We start from the raw sequence: 6,907 nt of genomic DNA on the forward strand, positions 1-6,907 counted from the left end.
AGTCCCTGAATCTAAAGTCACTTAATCTTAAGTCACACACTTACGCAGCCACACTTAATCAACCACGCGTCACGGTCAAACTCGCGTTTTATATCTCCTTATATAAATATAAATGCAGCTCACTACACCAGCCTGGTTTGTTTTCCCTCTGGATTCAAAAAGCTAAAAAAAAAATATGGAACGCTTCACGAATTTGCGTGTCATCCCTGCTCAGGGGCCATGCTAATCTTCTCTGTATCGTTCTAATAATAATCTTTTCTATAGTTTTAAATTGTAAGTTGAATGGTAATATTATCTTTATTTGGTCTTCACTTTTAGATGTTTTGTTAGTTGTGATAAATAAATCTTCCCTATTCATCGATCTTACTTTATTTAGTGAATTCTCCACCACCTCTATTGAATAGTTTTTCAATAAGAATAGTTTATTTTTAGATTTTCTGCTTCTTCTTCAAATCATTCTATTTCTGTGCTCCCACTGGGCCATGAAGATGTTTGCATAGCTGGGAGCGAACCTGGTGCCCATGGCGGTGGCCTGTTTTTGTAGGAAGAAGCCTGATTCGAATTTAAAATAGCAATTTGTTAATATAAAACCTACTCCCTCTGAAATTAATTTAATTTGCTCTTTCTCTAATGTTCCGTTTTGGTGTAACTGGTTATTAAGTGCCTCTAGTCCGTGAGTGTGGTTAATAATCGTGTATAAAGAGTTAACGTCTGATGTCCCTAGGATCCATTGATCTTGATAATCTATTTTATAGTTATCCTATAATATCTGTGATATCTTTAATGTAAGATGGCATTTATTTTACTATTGGTTGTAACAAACAATCTATGTACTGAGATAGGTTAGAGGTAATAGAGCCAATTCCCGAAATGATCGGTCTTCCCGGTGGATTAATCAGTTGTTTGTGAATTTTGGGTAAGCAGTAGGGGTGGGCGATATAGGCGATATAGGCGATATGCGATATAAATTTGGGCCACGATATGGATTTTTACCATATCGCCTATATCGCCGGACCGCGATATGATCGCGCTCTTTGCGCGCACCATTTTCTCCTGAGCCGGCACAGTGGAGAAAGAGGGAGTCCCTCCCCACTGTGCGCGGCTGCCGCTGAACACCAATGAGGACAGAGTAGGAGGAGGAGGGGAGGGACTGTGGTCACTGCGCCACCAATGAATGTGCCGGCCAGTAGCGTCCTGGCTGCCATGGTAACCGATCGGAGCCCCAGCATTACACTGATTCGAACTGCCCACTGCCACCAATGATGGGGGGGAGGAGGGGGACCATGTGGCCACTGCCACCAATGATTCATACTGGGGAGGGAGGGGTGAGGGGTGGATTTGAGTTACCAGAGGGGGCGGATCAGAGGCTGGGGGGGCAGATCAGAGGCTGGGGGGGCAGATCAGAGGCTGGGAGGGGCAGATCAGAGGCTGGGGGGAAGATCAGAGGCTGGGGGGAAGATCAGAGGCTGGGGGGGCAGATCAGAGGCTGGGGGGCAGATCAGAGGCTGGGGGGCAGATCAGAGGCTGGGGGCAGATCAGAGGCTGGGGGGCAGATCAGAAGCTGGGGGGCAGATCAGAGGCTGGGGGCAGATCAGAGGCTGGGGGCAGATCAGAGGCTGGCGTGCAGATCAGAGGCTGGGGAGACAGATTAGAGGCTGGGGAGACAGATTAGAGGCTGGGGGGGCACATGAGAGGCTGGGGGAATGGTCAGCTCCCTGCTGTTGTTTGCACAAAGCACAGGGCAGCAGGGAGAGTGTAAAGTCCTATTCACCCTAATAGAGCTCTATTAGGGTGAATATGACAAGGGTTCTAGCCCTTAAAGAGTAAAAAGTTTAAACACCCCCCCTTCAAATATAGAAAACAATATATCACAATATATATCGCATATCGCACATGCTTAAAATTATATCGCAATATAGATTTTAGGCCATATCGCCCACCCCTAGTAAGCAGTATAGAATTGGAAGTCGTTTCTGGGATCCAGTGATATATTCTTGTTCCGATAATATGCCTTTCTGAAAGCCAACTTGGCAGACACCAAGGAGTTCTCTATAGTAATCTTCTGTGGGATATTTTTTCAAAATGTTGTATGTAAGTTGGTCCTGTAATTGTCGCTTGCATTTATTAATGTAGTCTGTGCTAAGCACTACAACAGCTCCACCCTTTTTAATTGTAATATTATGTGTGGATTCTAACTGTCTTAATTACATTTTTGGTAAATTATAATTTTTCACTTTTCTAATGTCAGATTTAACACATTTTTGAAAGGTGGCTATATAATTTCCTATTTCCTGCCTTGTTTTATTTTTAGATCTCAGTTTCAGATCTGTATGTACAGTACAGACCAAAAGTTTGGACACACCTTCTCATTCAAAGAGTTTTCTTTATTTTCATGACTATGAAGGCATCAAAACTATGAATTAACACATGTGGAATTATATACATAACAAACAAGTGTGAAACAACTGAAAATATGTCATATTCTAGGTTCTTCAAAGTAGCCACCTTTTGCTTTGATTACTGCTTTGCACACTCTTGAAATGGTCTTCCAACAGTCTTGAAGGAGTTCCCAGAGATGCTTAGCACTTGTTGGCCCTTTTGCCTTCACTCTGCGGTCCAGTTCACCCCAAACCATCTCGATTGGGTTCAGTTACAGTGACTGTGGAGGCCAGGTCATCTGGCGCAGCACCCCATCACTCTCCTTCATGGTCAAATAGCCCTTACTTTCAAAGTTTTCCCAATTTTTCGGCTGACTGACTGACCTTCATTTCGTAAAGTAATGATGGCCACTCGTTTTTCTTTACTTAGCTGCTTTTTTCTTGCCATAATACCAATTCTAACAGTCTATTCAGTAGGACTATCAGCTCTGAATCCACCTGACTTCTCCTCAACGCAACTGATGGTCCCAACCCCATTTATAAGGCAAGAAATCCCACTTATTAAACCTGACAGGGCACACCTGTGAAGTGAAAACCATTTCAGGGGACTACCTCTTGAAGCTCATCAAGAGAATGCCAAGAGTGTGCAAAGTAGTAATCATAGCAAAAGGTGGCTACTTTGAAGAACCTAGACTATGACATATTTTCAGTTGTTTCACACTTGTTTGTTATGTATATAATTCCACATGTGTTAATTCATAGTTTTGATGCCTTCAGTGTGAATCTACAATTTTCATAGTCATGAAAATAAAGAAAACTCTTTGAATGAGAAGGTGTGTCCAAACATTTGGTCTGTACTGTATGTATTTCGTAAGTGTTTCTATCTCACGAGTCAGTGGATTCTTTATAAAAAAAAAAATTTTAAACAGAGTTTTCTAATACATTTCTCTATTGCAATGTATATGTAAACTTTTCTAGTTTGACAGTTGGTGAGAATTTCAAGCCTTTGTTTAAAAGTTTTGTTTGTGTATCTGTTAGTTCCACTTTACTTAGATTCACTACTATATTTTCTGAAATCAATGAGTCCTGTGTTTCCTGTATTGGTTTCCTCTTGTGTCTTCCCCTGCATATCTTCTTGTGTGGTTGTGATTTGGGGATCTGGGTCTGGTCTCCCTTCTTTGATCTGGAGTTTGTTGGTGACCTCTTTGGTGATAGTGATTGTGCAATGTATTCTGTGGTCGTGTCTCCAAATGTTTCATCTGTGATTCCTCCGTCTGAGTGTTGTGTCGGTGCCTTAAATTGTATCTGTGTGTGGGGGATCTCATAGTTTGGTATCTATGTGAGGGTTGTGGTTGCTGTTGGTGTCTTGTCCGTGTGCGGTGGTGAGGCAGAGTATGATCTATAAAATATGTTGTCTGATAAAAAAAAAGTGGTGTCTGGTATAAAAACTGTGGTGTCTCAAAGTAATTTTTTACCGGTATATTGTAGTGAAGTTGTGTAAGATTTGTTGGTTCCTCTATTTTATTAGTTCTATTGTTCTTGTCATGTATTGTGTTATGAGATACATTGGTATGGTCCCTGGGTTGTTCAATTGGTCTAATTTGTTTACATTTTTTATTCTTTTTGTTCATTATCTCCCGTTCTAAAGTGTCTAACCCAGTGATTATACGTTCCTGCCATTTTTGAAAATCAGTATCTTGTAGGGCATCAATAATTTCTTTCAATTTCCCAATTTTTTCTATTGTCTCATCTAGGATCTGGGTGCACCTTTTGATTATCAATTGAACTAGGGCAGATGACTGCTTTTAGAAAGCTGTCCCATTCCCATATCCCAGCTTTCTAAAAAAACACAGTCATCTGCCCTAGTTCAAATCATAACACAAATGACAAAAATCTGAGTTTCTCTACCAAAATAAGCTGTACACAAGTGGAATTTTTAGATCTGACAATTACAATCAGTGGTAATAAATTAATATGCAATACATATCAGAAATCCGTGACGAAGAATAATCATATTATATTCACAAGCTGCCATCTACCTAGATGGTTTACTAATATACAGTCCTGATCAAAAGTTTAAGACCACTTGAAAAATGGCAAAACATACTATTTTACATTGTTGGATCTTAACAAGGTTCCAAGTAGAGCTTCAACATGCAACAAGAAGAAATGAGAGTGAGACAAAACATTTTTTGAGCATTCAATTAATTGAAAATAACGATTAAACTGAAAAAGGCTGTTTTTCAGCTAATCCAAATTTTAGGACCACATGCCCTTAAAAGGCAAAATCTGTACAAAGATGTGCATTCATTGTCATTTTCTGTCAAGTAGTCACACGTTGTGATGGCAAAGACAAAAAAACTCCCTTTTTGAACGTGGTCGGGTTGTTGAACTGTATAAGCAAGGTCTCTCACAGCGCGCCATCGCTGCTGAGGTGGGACGCAGTAAGACAGTCATTTTGAATTTCTTAAATGATCCTGAGGGTTATGGAACAAAAAAGTCAAGTGGAAGACCCAAAAAAATTTCATCAGCACTGAACCGGAGGATCCAATTGGCTGTCCGTCAAGACACTGGACGATCCTCGACCCAAATTAAGGCCCTTACTGGTGCTGACTGCAGCCCCATACCCATCAGACGGCATCTGAGACTGAAGGGCTTCAAAAACAAAAAACGTCTTCAAAGACCTCGTTTAATTCTCTGATGAGAAAAAAATTTACCTTGATGGTCCTGATGGTTTCCAACGTTGCTGGTATGACAAGCAGATCCCACATGAGATGTTTTCTACACGCCCCAGTCTAGGCGGCGCCATAGTGGTTTGGGGTGCTTTGTCCTTCAGTGGAACAATGGAGCTTCTGGCTATGTCCAGATGTTGTAGAGAGCATTCCTCATGACTGAGGGCCCTCGTCTGTGTGGTAACGACTGGGTTTTTCAACAGGACAACGCTACAGTACACAATGCCCGCAGGACAAGGGACTTCTTCCAGGAGAATAACATCACTTTTTTGGCCCATCCTGCGTGTTCCCCTGATCTAAATCCAATTGAGAACCTTTGGGGATGGATGGCAAGGGAAGTTTACAAAAATGGACAACAGTTCCAGACAGTAGATGGCCTTCGTGCGGCCGTCTTCACCACTTGGAGAAATGTTCCCACTCACTTCATGGAAACGCTTGCATCAAGCATGCCGAAACAAATTTTTGAAGTGATAAACATATTTACTGATTAGGGATGAGCGAACCCGAACTGTATAATTTTGGGGTGTCCGTGACACGGACCCGAACCCGAACATTTTCGTAAAAGTCCGAGTTCGGGTTCGGTGTTCGGCGCTTTCTTGGCGCTTTTTGAAAGGCTGCAAAGCAGCCAATCAACAAGCGTCATACTACTTGCCCCAAGAGGCCATCACAGCCTTGCCTACTATTGGCATGGCTGTGATTGGCCAGTGCAGCATGTGACCCAGCCTCTATATAAGCTTGGGTCACGTAGCGCTGCACGTCACTCTGCTGATACAAGTGTAGGGAGAGGTTGCAGCTGCGACGTTAGGGCGAGATTAGGCAGTGATTAACTCCTCCAAAAGACTTCATTCAGTGATCGATCTACAGCTGTGGATCATTGAACTGCTGCTATTCAATTGCTCAGTGTTTTTAGGGTGCCCAGAGCGTTTTTCAGTCACTTTTTTCTGGGGTGATCGGCGGCCATTTTGTGGCTTGCTTGTGCGCCAGCACAAGCTGCCACCAAGTACATTTAACCATCAATAGTGTGGTTATTTTTTGCTATATCCTACATCAGGGTCAAGCTTTCATCAAGTGCATTTAACCATCAATAGTGTGGTTATTTTTTGGCCATATACTACATCAGGGGCAAGCTGACCTTGTCACCCAAGTGCATTTAACCATCAATAGTGTGGTTATTTTTTGCTATATCCTACATCAGGGTCAAGCTTTCATCAAGTGCATTTAACCATCAATAGTGTGGTTATTATTTGGCCATATACTACATCAGGGGCAAGCTGACCTTGTCACCCAAGTGCATTTAACCATCAATAGTGTGGTTATTTTTTGCTATATCCTACATCAGGGTCAAGCTTTCATCAAGTGCATTTAACCATCAATAGTGTGGCTATTTTTTGGCCATATACTACATCAGGGGCAAGTTGAGCCTGTCACAAAGTGCATTTAACCATCAATAGTGTGGTTATTTTTTGGCCATATACTACATCAGGGGCAAGTTGAGCCTGTCACCCAGCGCCTAAAAAATAGGCCTCACATTTATATTAATTCAAATCTGTCATTACTGCTTTAGCTCAAGAAAACAAAACACGTCCCACGGCGCGAATTACCGTCTACCAGTCACCAGGGTCAAGAAGGAATCTTTTAATGCAGCAATACAACGCGTTTCGGGGAATCACTCCCATTCATCAGGTACAAAAGAGCTGCAAGGTCCCGAGGCTGCAGACCGCCATATCCAGACGTCCAGGCTTGTTTGAAAATACCTACAATAGTGTTGTGCCTATATCCGCACAACCACACAAGGTG

General features: G+C 42.1%; 1 non-coding gene across 1 annotated transcript; it reads right to left on the minus strand.

Annotated features, from left to right (window-relative positions):
* Positions 1-169: 169 nt before the first annotated feature.
* On the minus strand, positions 170-271 carry LOC120978312. Its single transcript, XR_005774064.1, has one exon. It is a non-coding gene; the product is annotated as a U6 spliceosomal RNA (small nuclear RNA).
* Positions 272-6,907: the final 6,636 nt, after the last annotated feature.

This window comes from Bufo bufo, chromosome 8 (assembly GCF_905171765.1).
Source record: "Bufo bufo chromosome 8, aBufBuf1.1, whole genome shotgun sequence".
NCBI lineage: Eukaryota > Metazoa > Chordata > Amphibia > Anura > Bufonidae > Bufo > Bufo bufo.